This window comes from Rhinopithecus bieti, unplaced genomic scaffold (assembly GCF_001698545.2).
Source record: "Rhinopithecus bieti isolate Rb0 unplaced genomic scaffold, ASM169854v2 scaffold_9615, whole genome shotgun sequence".
Taxonomy (NCBI): Eukaryota; Metazoa; Chordata; class Mammalia; order Primates; family Cercopithecidae; genus Rhinopithecus; species Rhinopithecus bieti.
Genome location: NW_016806325.1, coordinates 1,806,401 through 1,822,403, shown reverse-complemented (window position 1 = coordinate 1,822,403; position 16,003 = coordinate 1,806,401). Strand labels below are relative to the sequence as shown.

Below are 16,003 nucleotides of genomic sequence, written 5' to 3'. Positions count from 1 at the left end.
AAGTATACATATGTAACAAACCTACATGTTATGCACATGTACCCTAGAACTTAAAGTTTAATAAAAAAAAAAAAAATTAAAAAAAAAGAAAAATATACTACAAAGCTATAGTAACCAAAACAGCATGGTACTGGCATAAAAACAGACACATAGACCAATGAAACAGAATAGAGAACTCAGAAGTAAATCCAGACATTTACAACCAAATCATTTTTAACAAAGGCACCAAGAACATATAAGGGAAAGAACAGTCTCATCAATAATTGGTGCTGGTAAAACTAGATATCTAAATGCAGAAGAAATCAGAAATTTGAAATCAGATTTATTTCTCTCATAATATATAAAAATAAAATCAAAATGAATTAAAGACTTAAATGTAAGACCTGGAATTGTGAAACTACTAGAAAAAACATTGGGGAAAGGCTTCAGGACATTGGTCTGGGCAAGCATTTCTTGGGTAAGACCTCAAAAGCACAGGCAACAGAAGCAAAAATAGACAAATGTGATTATATCAAACTAAAAATTTTCTGCATGGAGAAGGAACCAATCAACAGAATAAAGAGACAATCTACAGAATGAGAGAAAATATTTTCAAACTGAATGTCTGATATGGGGTTGATATCTAAAATATTTAAGGCACTCAGTAGGAAGAAAACAAATGACCTGATCAAAAAGTGGGCAAAGGACCTGAATGAACATTTCTCAAAGGAAGACATACAAATGGCCAACAAGTATAATAAAAAACGATCAACATCACTAATCATAAGGAAAATGCATATCAAAACCACAATATTATCTCACCCCAGTTAAAATGGCTATTATCCATATCAAAAAGGCAAATAATAGCAAATGCAAGTGAGGATGCAAAGAAAAGGGAACTCTCCTACACTGTTGGTAAGAATGCAAATTAGTACAGCCATTATAAAAAACAGTGTGAAGTTTCCTCGAAAAACTCCAAATAGAAATATCATATGGTCAAGCAACCCCACTACTGGGTATGTGTCCAAAGGAAATGAAATCAGTATGTCAAAGAAATATTTGCACTCTCATGTTTATTGCAGCACTATTCACAATAGCCAAGATATAAAATCATCCTAAGTGTCTTTCCAACGATGAATGGATAAAGAAAATGTCATGTATATACACACAATGGAATAATATTTAGGCGTTAAAATAATAAAATCTTGTCATTTGAGGCAGCATGAATGAGCATGATGGACCTCATGCTAAATGAAATAAGCCAGGCATAGAAAGACAAACATCACATGTTCACTTTACATGTGGGGGATAAAATTTTTTTAAGCCTTTTGGGATTAAAGATTACATTTTCAACCTTAATTACAAAATCCTGTATACACAAGAAAGTTTTTCCCTATTAGTCAATATACAATGTTTTATATGATCTCAAACAGCTTCAGCTTATTTTAAAGAGAAAGCCAGTATTAAAGTTACTTCTTATAAGAAGCAAAGCTTTATATGAATAAGTCTGCTTTAAATATGTGAATTAATAAAGATAGGCTGATAAGGCATATATTGCTCACTTACTGTTTTTGGTTTTTCCCAAACAGCATATAATGCATTTTTCAAAACCCACAGAATGTACAGCACCTAGAGTTAACCCTAATGTAAACTATAGAACAAAGCCAACTATGAAACTATTTTCCCAGTTCATTTGTAACCTAGTTGAATAGTGTCAGTTCTCCCAACTTCACTCAATATTTTGTTGTCTATTTCAGGTCATTTGCCTCTCCACAGAAACTTTGGAATCAGTTTGTTGATATCTGCAAAATAACTTGTCAGGATTTTAGTTGGAATTTCATTGAATCTGTAGATCAATTTGGGAGGAAATGACATCTTAACAATATTGACTCTTCCTTGCATGGGCATGAAATAACTCTTAATTTATCTCTTTTTTTTTTTTTTTTTTTTTTTTTTTTTTTTTTTTTTTTTTGATGGAATCTCACTCTGTCACCCAGGGTGGAGTGCAATGGTGCAATCTTGGCCCACCTCCCAGGTTCAAGCTATTCTCATGCCTCAGCCTCCTGAGTAGCTGGGATTACAGGTGCACACCACCACACCCAGCTAATTTTTGTATTTTTAGTAGAGATAGGGTTTTGCCATGTTGGTCATGTTGGCCTTGAACTCCTGACTGCAGATGATCCACCTGCCTCGGCCTCCCAAAGTGCTGGGATTACAGGCATGAGACACTGCACCCGGCCTTCTCTCCATTTATTTAGTTCCTTGATTTTTTTTCATTAGAGTTGTGTAGTTTTTTTCATATAGAGCTTGCACATATTTTGTTGGATGTATACTTAACTATTTCATTTTGGGGATGCACTAATCTGAATGGATTTTTGTCTTTAATTTCAAATTCCACTTTTTCATTTCTAGCATATGGGAAAGACATTGGATTTTGTATGTTAACCTTGTACCCTGCAATCTTGCTATAATCACATATCAGTTTCAGGAATTGTTTTGTTGATTTCTTCAGATTTTCTACCTCGACGATCATATTATCCATGAACAAAGACAGTTTTATTTATTTCTTCTCGATCAGTGTATCTTTTATTTCCTTTTCATGTATTATTGTATAAGCTAGAATTTCCAGTAAAATGTTGAAAGAAGTGGTGATAGGGAACATCCTTGTCTTGCTCCTGATCTTAGTAGAAAAGCTTTTAGTTTCTTACCGTTAATTCTCATGTGAGTTATAGGAGTTTTGTAGATATTCTTTATCAGGATGAGGGAGTTCCCCTCTAAAATTCTAGCTGAGTTTTTATTACAAATAGGTGTTGAATTCTGACAAATGCTTTTTCTGCGTCTCTTGATATAACCATGTAATTTTTCTTCTTTAGTCTGTAGATGTGATGGATTGCAGTAATTGATTTTCAAATTTGAGCCAACCTTGCATACCTGGGATAAATCCCACTTAGTCATGGAATATAATTATTTTTATACATTGCTGGATTCAGTCTGCTAATATTTTGTTGAGGGCTTTTGTGTCTATGTTCATAAGAAATATTGATCCGTAGTTTTCTTTTCTCATAATGTTTTTGCCTGATTTTGACATTATGGTGAAGCTGGTCTCATAGAATGAGTTAGTAAATATTCCATATGCCTCTATCTTTTAGAAAAGACTATAGAGAATTGAAATAATTTGTTCCTTAAGTATTTGGTAGAATTTACTAGTGAACTGATCGGGGTCTCGTGGTTTCTGCTTTGGAAGGTTATTAATTATTAATTTCATTTCTTTAGTAGATCTAGGCCTATCTGGATTGTCTGTTTCTTCTTGTGTGAGTTTTATCGGATTTGATTTTTCAAGAAATTCATCTATTTCCTCTAGGTTATCAAATTTGTGGGCACAGAATTATTCATAGTATCCCTTTATTATCCTTCCAATGTCCATGGGCTCTGAAGTGAAATCTCCTCCTTCCAATAGTAGTAATTTGTGCCCTCTCTCTTTTTTCCCTAGCCTGGCTAGAAGCTTATCAATTTTGTTATCTTTTCAAAGAACCAGCTTTTGGTTTCAAAAGTTTTCCCTATTGATTTTCTATTTCACTTTCTTTGATTTCTACTCTAATATTTATTATTTCTTGTGCTTACTTTGGATTAATTTGCCCTTTCTCTAGTTTTCTATGGTAAAAGCTTGCATGATTGATTTTAGATCTTGCTGCTTTCCTAATACATGCATTCAATACTACAGTAGTTTCCCCTTATCCACAGGCGCTGTGTTCCAAGACTTCCAGTGGATGCCTGAAACCTTGAATAGTACTCAGCCTACATGCTATCAATCAGAACATGTTTCTATTTCTGTCTTCCACCCACAAATGTAATGCATTTTTCATCTTCACTAGGCACTTAGAGTGGCCATACTTTTGCAGTATGAGGTGTGACAGCAAAACTAGCATGAATTTCTTTATCCTTCTTCACAATATCATGGATAAAAGATTCATTTTTACCATAGATGTTAGCAAGTTCAGCATATAATTTTTTTATTTTCTTATTAAGTCAAGAATGTTCACCTTTTCACTTAAAGGAAGTACTTTTTGGCTTCCTTTGGCATATCTGAATTGCCAGCATTTCTGCTTTTGTACTTTGGGGCCATTAAGTAAAATAAGGGTTACTTGAACACAAGCACTGCCATATCACAACAGTCAATCTAATAACCAAGCCAGCTCATGCCTGTAATCCCAGCACTCCGGGAGGCCGAGGCAGGCAGATCACTTGATCTGAGGCAGGCAGATCACTTGATCTGAGGCCAGAAATTCGAGACCAGCCTGGCTCACATGGTGAAACCCCACCTCTACCAAAAAATACAAAAGTTAGCCAGGCGTGGTGGTATACCTGTAATCCCAGCTACTCGGGGTGGTGGGAGTGGTGGTGGGGAGGGGGGCAAAGCTGAGGCAGGAGAATCACTTGAACACAGGAGGTAGAGGTTGCAGTGAGCCAAGATTGAGCCACTGCACTCCAGCCTGGGTGACAGAGTGAGACCCTTTCTGAAAAAAAAAAAAAAAGACTGCTACTAAATGACTAATGGCCAGGTAGTGAATGTATACAAGGTGAACAAAGGAGGATTTACATCTCATCGGGGATGAAGTGGGAAGGCAAGAGATTTTATCATGCTACTCAGAACAGTATTCAATTTAAAACTTAAGAATTGTTTATTTTTGGAATTTTTCACTTAATATTTTCAGACTGTGGATGACCACAGATAACTGAAACCACAAAAACTAAAACTGCAAATAAGGAAGTACTATTGTATACCTTTCCCTTTAAGCATTTTAAAGGCATCCCACAAGTTTTGATAAGTTGTGTTTTCATTTTCATTTAGTTCAAAGTATTTAAAATTTTATCTTGAGATTTCTTCTTTGACCTATGTGTTACTTAGAAGTGTGTCGTTTAATCTCTAAGTATGCGGGAATTTTCCAACTACCTGTTTTTGATTTCTAGTTTAATTTTACTGCACTCTGAGAGAAGACACTGACTGTATGATTCCTATTCCTTCAAATTTGCTACAGTATGTGTTTTTTGACCCAGAATGTGTTCTATACTGATGAATGTTCCATGTAAGCTTGGAGGAATGTGTATTCTGCTGTTGTTAGATGAAGCAGTCAATAGATATCCATTATAACCAGTTGATTGATGGTGCTGTTGAGTTCAACTCTGTTGTTACTGATCTTCTTGCCTACTGGACCTGTCCATTTCTAATAGAGGGGTGTGTTAAAATCTCCAATAATAATACTGGATTTAACTATTTCTCCTTGCACTTGTATCAGTTTTTGCTTACATATTTTGACACTCTGTTGTTATGTGCACATATTAGACTGTTCTAACACACTGATAAAGACAGACCTGAGAGTGGGCAATTTACAAAAGAAAGAGGTTTAATGGACTTACAGTTCCACATGGCTGAGGAAGCCTCACAATCACAGTAGAAGGCAAGGAGGAGCAAGTCACATCTTACATGGATGGCAGCAGGCAAAAAGAGAAAGCTTGTGCAGGGAAACTCCCCTTATAATACTGTCAGATCTTGTGAGACTTGTTCGCTATCATGAAAAGAGCATGGGGAAGACCTACCCCCATGATTCAATTACCTCCCACTGGGTCCCTCTCACAACATGTGGGAATTCAAGATGAGATTTGGGAGGGGACACAGAGTCAAACCATATCATTCCACCCTTGGCCCCTCCCAAATCTCATGTCCTCACATTTGAAAACCAATAATGCTTTCCCAACAGTCCCCCAAAGTCTTAATTCACTTCAGTATTAACTCAGAAGTCCACAGTCCAGTGTCTCACCTGAGACAAGACAAGTCCCTTCTACCTATGAGCCTGTAAAATCAAAAGCATGTTAGTTACTTTCTAGATACAAGGGAGGTATAAGCATTGTGTAAATACAGCCATTCCAAATGGGAGAAATGGGACAAAACAAAGGCGCTACAGGTCCCATGCAAGTCCAAAATCCAGTGGGGTGGTCAAATCTTAGAGCTCCAAAATTATCTCCTTTGACTCCATATCTCACATCTAGGTCACACTGATGCCAGAAGTAGGTTCCCATGGTCTTGGGCAGCTCTGCCCCTGTGGCTTTGCAGGGTATATCCTCCCTCCCAGCTGCTTTCATGGGCTGGTGTTGAGTGTCTGTGGCTTTTTCAGACACATGGTGCAAGCCGTTGGTGGATCTACCATTCTGGGGTCTGGACAGTGGCCCTCTTCTCACAGCTACACTAGGTTGTGCCCAACTAGGGACTCTGTATGGGGGCTTCAACCCCACATTTCCCTTCCTCACTGCCCTAGCACAGGTTCTCTATGAGAGCCCCACTCATGGAGCTACAATTCAAGATGAGATTTGGGTGGGGCCACAATCAAATCATGTCGTGATGTTAAGAGAAACCCCCACCCCCTACCTAGAATTCTGTACCTTGTGAAATTATTTTTCCAAAGTGAAGAATTAAAAAAAAGAAAATGCAAAAGAGAAATAAAACTTTCTCAGCAAACAAAATGGAGTGAATTTGTTGCTAGGATTGCCTTGCAAAAACATTAAGAGAAGTTCTTCAGACAGAAGAAAATGATATAGTTCAGAAACTCTCATCTATGTAAAGAGAAACAGAGCATCAAGAAGAAATAAGTGGAAGTAAAATGCAAACTTTTATTTTTTTCTTACTCTTAATTGATCTAACAGTAGTTTGTTTTAAAAAATCTATATTTTTTATGTGTGCTTATGTGGGTACATATGTATGAATATAGATATATTTAAGCTTATGATATTATATATGCTTATAAGTATAAGTAAAATAAATGACAACAATGATATAAGATATGGGAGAGAGAAGTTTGGAATATTTTATTACAAAGTACTGGTAATAATATGAAGTGGTAATGTGTTATTTGAAATTGGACTTGGATTAGTTGTAAATGTATATTACAAACTAAGAGCATCACTTTTAAAAGTACAAAAAGAAGTATAACTGTTATGCTAAGAAAGGACAGAAAATGAAATCATATAAAATGCTCATTTAAAACCACAAAAGGCAGAAACAGAATAGAAGACAAAATAAGAACAAGGTAAATGAATAGAAAACATTAACAAATATGGTAGACATGAGTCCAGATCCATTGATAATCATTTTAAAACTCAATGGCCTAAATACACTGATTGAAATACATATATCAAAGTGAATCAAAAAAGAAGGCCAAACTATCATTGTCTACAAAAAGCTCATCTTAAATATAAAGAAACATATAGAGTAAAAGAAAATGAGTGAAGATAATTATGCTAACACCAATCAAAAGAAAGCAGGAGTAGCTATGTAACTTCATACAGAGCAGATTTCAGAACAAGGAAAGTTATCAGGGATAAAGAGGGACATAACAAAATGATAAAAGGGTCAATACTCCATAAAGACATGACAATCCTTAATGCACTGATATAGTTTGACTATGTCTCAACCCAAATCTCTTCTTGAATTCCCATGTGTTGTGGGAGAGATCTGGTGGGAGGTAACTGAATCATGGGGGCAGGTCTTTCCTGTGCTGCTCCCATGATAGTGAGTAAGTCTCACAAGATCTGATGGTATTATAAGGGGAGTTTCCCTGCACAACCTCTCTCTTTTGTCTGCTGCCATCCATGTAAGAGGTGACTTGCTCCTCCTTGCCTTCCACCATGATTGTGAGGCTTCCCCAGCCACATGGAACTGTAAGTTCATTAAATCTCTTTCTTTTGTAAATTGCCCAGTCTTGGGTATGTCTTTATCAGCAGCATGAGAACAGACTAATACAGCAAATTGGTAACAGTAGAGTGGGATGCTCCTGAAAAGATGCGCAGAAATGTGGAAGTGACTTTGGAATTGGGTAACAGACAGACGTTGGAATAGTTTGGAGGACTGACAATGCAATAGGAAAGAAAATCCCATTTTCAGAGGAGAAATTCAAGCCAGCTGCAAAAATTTGCATGAGTAACAAGGAATCAGATGTTAATCACCAAGACAATGGGGAAAATGTCCCCAGGGCATGTCAGAGACCTTTGCAGCAGCCCCTCCCATCATAGGTCCAGAGGCTTAGGAGGAAGAAATGCTTTTGTGGGTGGAGCCCAGGGCCCCCTTCTGTGTGCATCCTAGGGACTTAGTGTCCTGTGTCCCAGCCATTCCATGGCTAAAAGGGGTCGAGGTATGACTCAGGCCATGGCTTCAGAGGGTGAAAGCCCCAAGCCTTGGCAGCTTCCACATAGTGCTGAGTCTGCAGGTGCACAGAAGTCAAGAATTGAGGTTTGGGAACCTCTGGTTAGATTTTAGAGGATGTATGGAAACTCCTGGAGGTCCAGTAAGTTTGTGCAGGGATGATCCCTCATGAAGAACCTCTGCTAGGGAAGTGCAGAAGGAAAATGTGGGGTTGAAGCCCCCACACAAAGTCTCCACTGGGGCACTGCTTCGGGAAACTGTGAGAAGAGGGCCACTGTCCTCCAGACCCCAGAATGGTAGGTCAACTGACAGCTTGCACAATGTGCCTCGAGAAGCCACAGGCACTCAACACCAGCCCGTGAAAGCAGCTGGGAGGGAGCCTGTACCCTGTAGAGCCACGGGGGCAGAGCTTCCAAAGACCATGGGAACCCACATCTTGCACCAGTCTGAACTGGATATGAGACATGAAGTCAAAGGAGATCATTTTGGAGCTTTACAATTTGACTGCCCTGTTGGATTTCAGACTTGCATGGGGCCTTTAGCCCCTTCATTTTGGCCCGTTTCTTCTATTTGGAATAGGTGTATCTACCAAATGCCTGTACCTTCATTGTATCTAGGAAGTAACGAACTTAATTTCGATTTTACAGGCTTGTAGGTGGAAGGGACTTGCCTTGTGTCAGATGAGACTTTTGAGTTAATGCTGAAATGAGTTAAGACTTTAGGGGACCATTGAGAAGGCATAATTGGTTTTGAAATGTGAGAACATGAGATTTGGGATGAGCCAGAGGTAGAATTATATGATTTGGCTGTGTCCCCACTCAAATCTCATATCTTCAATTGTAGCTCTCATAATTCCTCATGTGTCATGGGAGGGACCCCATAGGAGGTAATTAAATCATGGGGACAGTTTTCCCCATACTGTTCTCATGGTAGTGAATAAGTCTCACAAGATCTGATAGTTTTTATAAGGGGAAATCTGTTTCACTTGGTTCTCATTTTCTCTTCTGTGCCACCATGTAAGACATGACTTTTGCCTCCCACCATCATTGTGAGGCCTCCCCAGCCATGTGGAATGTGAGTCAATTAAACCCGTTTTTCTTTATAAATTAACCAGTCTTGGGTGTCTCTTTATCAGCAGTATGAAAATGGACTAATACACACCATAAATAACTTACTCTACTCTCTTCATGCTTGCATGCATCCCTGAAGAAAATTGGATGTAATTCTTACTTTTGATTCTCTAGAGGTAAGGTGTTTTTTTTCCTATGACTTCTTTCAGGAAGTTGTCTTTGATTTGGTTTGGGTTTTTTTTTGTTTTTGTTTTTTGTTTTTTGTTTCTTTACATTTATCCTGCTTGGTGTTCTCTCCACTTCCTGGATCTGTGGTTTGATATCTGTCATGAATTTGGGGAAAATTGCATCCTTATTGCTTTAATTATTGCTTTTGCTTGCTCTTTCTTCTCCTGATATTTCCATTACATGTATTCACACCTTTTGTAGTTTTATCACATTTCTTAGGTATTTCATTTCATTGTTTTTAGTATTTTACTCTTTGCTTTTCAGTTTTGAAAGTTTCTACTGACATATCCTTAAGCTCAGAGATTTTTTTTTTTCTCAGCTGTCTCCAGTCCACTAATGAGCTCACCAAAGTCATTCTTCATTTCTGTCACAGGGTTATTTATCTCTAGCATTTCTTTTTTTAGTATTTATTTTTTTTCCATCTTAGAATTTCCATCACTTTGCTTACATTATGTGTCCATTCTTCCATGTTCTCTACTTTGTCCAGTAGAGCCCTTAACACATCAATCATAATTTTTTAGAATTCCTAATCTGGTAACTGCAACATTCCTGCTATATCCAACTCTGGGCTGATGCTTACTTTTTTCAAACTGTACCTTTTGCCTCTAAGTATGCTTTATAATTTTTTTGTTGAAAGGTGGGCATGGACTGGGTAAAAGAAACTGTAGTAAACAGGCCTTTAGTGAGGTAGGACAGTGTGGGTAGGGTAGATTTCTTTAGTACTGTGATGAGCACTCAGTGTTTTAGTGAGCCTGTGCCTCTGGACTGTGACCTTTGTATGTGCTTCTCACTTATCTCCCCTTTTAGGTGGAAGAGGATAGCTAGAGTGGGGTAGAGTTGAATATTTCCTTTTCCTCAGTCAGCTGGGCTCTGAAAAACTCCAATAGGTTAGGCTCTGGTAAAAATAGTTTCTCCTGAGGGCAGGCCTTGTTAAGAAGAATGGCATGCTCTGGTATACTTTTAAATGATTACTTTCCCCTTCCCCTGCCAGAAGCATGAGAGGATTTTTCTTCAATATCTACTGTGAGAATAGGGTCAATCTCTTAATGGTAAACTCATGAAAGTGTGGGGGTTCCCATATGACTGGGTTCCCCTGGAGCTTTAACTCTTAGATTTCTCCACATTAAGGCTCTAAGAATTTGTCAATTAGAATTTAGGTTTATATAGCCCAGCACTGGTTCCTGTGGAGGTTTCTGTTTGTGGGTTTCTTCTCCTTTAAGTTGTGATCCTCTGTATTCAGTCTCTCTAATTTTTAGGAAAGTAGTTTGCCCTGTGAACTCACTTCTCTGATAGATCTGAGACGAGTTTTATTTTCCAGGCCCTTTTCAGCTTTTGTCTGTTGTTAGGATGAAGTAATGACTTCCAAACCCTTACATGTTACAATGGAAACCAGAGTTTTAGTCCAGGTTTTAAAGCAGAAGTAGGTCATTGATTATAAGCCTTTCTTCTTTTTAAACATAAGCATGTAAAGCTATAACTTTCCACGTAAGCACTTTTTTAGCCGCATCTGACACATTTATAATGTTTTCTATTATCAATCAGTTCAAAAAATTTTCTAATCCCCAACATAATTTCTCACTTGACACATGGGTTATTTAAAAGAATGTTGCTGAATTTCTAAATATTGGGGATTTTCTACTTAAATTTGTTACCAATTTCCACTTTAATACTGTTGTGGTCACAAAATATACTATGTATCACTTCAATCTTTGATATTTGTTGAGATGTGTTTTATGATGCAGCATATGTTGATCTTTATGAATGTTCCATAAGTACATGAAATAATTTATATCTGCCTTTGTTAATTAGATCAACTTGGTTAATAATGCTGTTCAAATCTTCTGTATATTTACTGATTATATTGTCTACTTAGGCAAAGCGATGCTAATATCACTATGTCAGTCAGGGTTCTCCAAAGAAACAGACACAATAGAAGATATACATATCTATGTATTAAGACAATTATTTAAGGAATTAGCTCATGTGATTTTAGGAGCTGTCAAGTCTGAAATCAATAAGATACGTCAGCAGGCTGAAAACTCAGATGTTAGTGCTTTAATCTTGAGGCAGAATATCTTCTGTTCCAGGAAACTTGTATTTGCTCTAGGGTTTTCAACTGATTAGGCGAACCCACATCCACATTATCATGTAATATCCTTTAGTTACAGTCAACTGAATGTAGATCTAACCACATGTACAACGTATCTTCAAAGCAACACCTACATTGGTGTTTGATTAAATAACTGGGCACTGTAGCTTACTCAAGTTGACATATAAACCAAACCACCACACTAGCTAAATGAGAATTTGCCTATTTCTCCTTTTGTCCTGTCATCTTTTGTTTCATGCTCTGTCATTAGGTGCACAATTAAGACCTTTATATTTTCTTGATGAATCAATCCATTTATCATTATGTAACATACTTCCCTATCTCTGATAATAATCTTTGTCTTGACATCTCCTTCAACTAATATTTATATAACCACACCAGCTTTCTTATACTTCCTTTTTTCATGGTATTTTTCCCCAACTTATTGCTTTCAACCTGACTATGTCATGTTATTTAAATACGTTTCTTTTTTTTTTTTCCCCCAAGATGGAGTCTCGCTCTGTCGCCCAGGTTGGAGTGCAATGGCGTGATCTCGGTTCACTGCAACCTCTGCCTCCCAGGTTCAAGCGATTCTTCGCCTCAACCTCCCTAGTAGCTGGGAGTACACGTGTGCACCACCATGAGCTAATTTTTGTATTTTTCGTAGAGATGGGGTTTCACTATGTTGGCCGGCTGGTCTCAAACTCCTGACCTCGTGATCCGCCTGCCTCAGCCTCCCAAAGTGCTGGGATTACAGGCGTGAGCCACTGAGCTGGGCCTTAAATATGTTCTTATAAAGAGCATATAGATAGGTCTTTCTTTTTTCCTATCTGATAATCACTTTTTTGGGGGTGAGTGCTTAGTTCATTTATATTCAGTGTAATTATTAATATGATTGGATTACAACCTACCATTGATTTTTTATTTGTGACATTTGTCTCATTTCATCCCTTTTCCTTGTCTTGTTTTGGGTTAATAAAGTAGTTTTAGTATTTAATTTAATCTCATCCATTGAATTTTTAGATATGCTTCGTTTTTTATAGATTGCTCAGTATAGAATATATGCCTTTAAGTTTATCCCAATTGACATTAAAATAATAATATATTACTTCACAAACAATGTAAGAACCTGGTAAATATACAATTCTATGTGTCTATGCTTCTCGTCCTTGTGCTCTTATTTTCCTATATTTTACTTCTACATATGCTGTAGCTCAATACATTGTTGTTATTTTATCTTAAAAGTCAATTTTTTGAAGAAGTTAAAATTTATAGGTACATGTGTATTAAAAATAAAGATGCTAAAGTAGCCTTTAATCTTTGCTGTTTCTAGTACTCTTCATGCTTCATTTAGGTTCCAACTGGTATATTTATTCAGCCTGAAAACCTCTTCATAGCATTTTGTGTAGTACAAATCTACCAAAGACTAGTGCTCTCAGCTTTTGTCTACTGGAAATGTTTTATTTTGCCTTCTTTTTTAGGATATTTTTATTGGACATAGAATTCTACGTAGACTTTGTCTTTCTTTCCGTACTGTAAAGGCATCATTTCACTGTCTTCTGGCCTGCAAAACTGGCCATCATTTAGATCATTGTTTCCCCATGCGAGGTTTCTTTTCCCTCTAAGATTTGTTTTTTGTTGTTGGTTTTCAGCAGTTTGAATATGATTTGTCTATATGTGGTCACCTTTGTATTTGTCCTGCTTGGTGTTTGCATGAGTAGTAGGCAGAATTCTTCTAAGAAATGTATTGTACAATCCTAATACTTAAACACAAGATAATGTGGAAGATTTTTCTGGTGCAGACACTTTACAAATATGGGTTTATTTTACTAGAAGGCAAGAAACTCTTATGCTCAATAGACCTTGGGAGAACCTCAGGCTTCTTCTGTCTTAAATCATGGTGGTGGGTAACTTCTGGAAAACAAATTGTCATTTTGCAAAACATAAGAACAAACTTTAAAAATGTGTCAATCTCTTGGATTACGGTCAGGAAAATCTCAGGTCAGACAAGTAATTTAAAGTAATTTAAGGGAAATACAGTTGACCTTTGAACTACATGGGTCCATATTTATATGTGGATTGTTTTCCATCTCTGCCACCCCTGAGATGGCAAGACCAATCCCTTCTCTTATTGCTCCTCCTCAGCCTACCCAGTTTGAAGACGATGAGAATGAAGATCTTTATCATGAGCCACTTCTACTCAACGGAGAGTAAATATCTTTTCTCTTTCTTGTGATTTTCTTAATAACATTTTCTTTGCTCTAGCTTACTTTATTATAAGAATACAGTACCTAATCCATATAACATATAAAATATGTGTTAATAAATCATTTATATTATCAGTAGGCTTCTAGTCAACAGTAGGTTATTAGTAATTAAGTTTTGGGAGAGTCAAAACTTGTACTTGAATTTTCAACTGTGCCAGTGATCAGTACCTCTACCCTCTCTGTTGTTCAAGGGTTAACTGCAATTTGCATATCTGACACTCTTGTTGGGATTTTGTTTGTTTAGGTTCTCACATGTTCATATCTTGGAGCTAGAAAGAACAAAGCATTGTATTTCTAATGACTTGGTTGGTATTCTAGTCAAAATACCCAACAACTGGTGTAGTCATGCCCGGTCATCAGCAGAGAGTTGGCCATGGGCAGTGGTAAGGCACAGGAGTCTGGATCTGTAATCTGTGGAAAGAAAGGGAAGACTAAATGAAGACAGAGAAGACCTTAAAATCCATGCCTTTTTCTACCTCTGATTTTGGATTCCTCTCTGATAAATACCTACCCTGTTTTCTAAAACAGAGTAAGAGAGGAAAAAAAAAAATCATGGATCACATCAGGAATTTAATTTTAATCATCATACTTTAAATAATTATTGATCAAATCTTACCTTTTTTTGAGATCACTAGTCAGTCTAAAGGATTTCAAGCTGACATAACAATATTCCTTAATTTTGCCAGAACTGCTAATTAATAGTAATAATATAAAGTCTTGGTATGGATCCAGTCTGGAAGGATTGAAGCCAAAGTGAACATCCTGTGGACTCTAGATGAACAGCTCATTTACATCTAGATGCTCTGATTGAATGTGAATAGTTGTTCTTCCATCTCAGGAGAAAAGAGCTACATTCATGTCTATGTTGGCTTATATCCAAACAAAAATAAATAAATATTAATTTTGGCATACGTATGTATTAAAATTACATATTTAAGTATTTTCTTTGTGGGAAACACTGATTTCAAAATGTCTTTTCTAAATAATAGTAAGAAAATAAAACTATAAAATGATCTGTGTATGATCTTTGTACATTTTAAAATTATGTCCTCCAATATTTAATAGCACTGAAATACTCAACAGCTGCAGTGCTAATCTCAAGTTAATATTTTTATTTGGTCTTATAAATAAATGGGAAGTTTTTTCATGCTAATAAAGTCACAGACTATTAGTATAATTTACAATTTCATGTTGTTATTTTGCTGTATATCAAAACTCATTTAATCACATAAAACTTACAACATACATGAGATGGTAGACTAGGCAACATTTTTAAAAAAGGTATTTCAAAGCTACGCAATTTTGCTTATAGTAAAAGTTCAACTAATAAAATACCCTAAAATTAGAAATTCAGATTTCTTTTATGTAATGAGTATAGTGATTTTATTCCTAAACTTGAGAGCAACAGCATGAAAGAAGCAAATTAGTCAATTTAATAATTCATTTACTCATTTGTCCCACCAATTGTTTTTATTGTGTGTTAATGCTGGAGATAGGTGGTAAACACAACAAATGCAATCCCTGCCTTTCAAGAGCAATCAGAGCTGCTTCAGGGATAGACAATAACCAACAAACTGTGCAATTAGAATTGTGGTAAGTGAAATTAGGCAGAAATACACAGAACTAAGGAAATTCTTGCTACTCTGAGGAAATGACATTTCAACTCAGATCTGAAGGATGAGTAAGAGTGAGATGAAAGGAGTGGGAGGTTTATAAGCAGAGGGAAGACAACGTGAGGGAGCCTCTTGAAAGGGGGGATTGATAAGTATTCATGGATGGAATACAGTAAGGGAAGGCAAAAGTCAGAGAAGAGGTTTGTGAGGTTAGAAGGGGAGGATCATACACATCGTTGTATGCCCTATTAAGGATATTCGTCTTCATCTTAAGAGCAATGTGCTGGTAGTTATTGAGAAGTTTTAAGCAGGGAGAAACGTGATAAGATTTTGCATTTTAGAAAGTCAACCAACTGGCAACAAAGTAGAGAATGGCTTGGACTTGTTTCATAATAGATAAGACCAGGTAAGAGACTCTTCTGGAAATTCAGCCCTAAAAAAGGGAATAGTTTGATTTGGAGTGGTGGGGATATAGAATAAGATTCAGTGTTGTGACATTTAGTAAACAGAATCAACAGGAATTAGAGACTGATTAAACATGGAATGGAAGGTACAATTAAGGAAAA

The 16,003-nt window shown here is 36.7% G+C and overlaps 1 long non-coding RNA gene across 1 annotated transcript in view; it reads right to left on the bottom strand.

Annotated features, from left to right (window-relative positions):
• LOC108531852 (uncharacterized) overlaps nucleotides 1-14,236 on the bottom strand; it is a 52,184-nt gene extending 37,948 nt beyond the window's left edge. Inside the window, exon 1 of the long non-coding RNA XR_001886302.1 lies at nucleotides 14,152-14,236. This is a non-coding gene — a long non-coding RNA (uncharacterized LOC108531852). The remainder of the gene's footprint in view (nucleotides 1-14,151) is intronic.
• Between the last annotated feature and the right edge of the window lie 1,767 nt (nucleotides 14,237-16,003).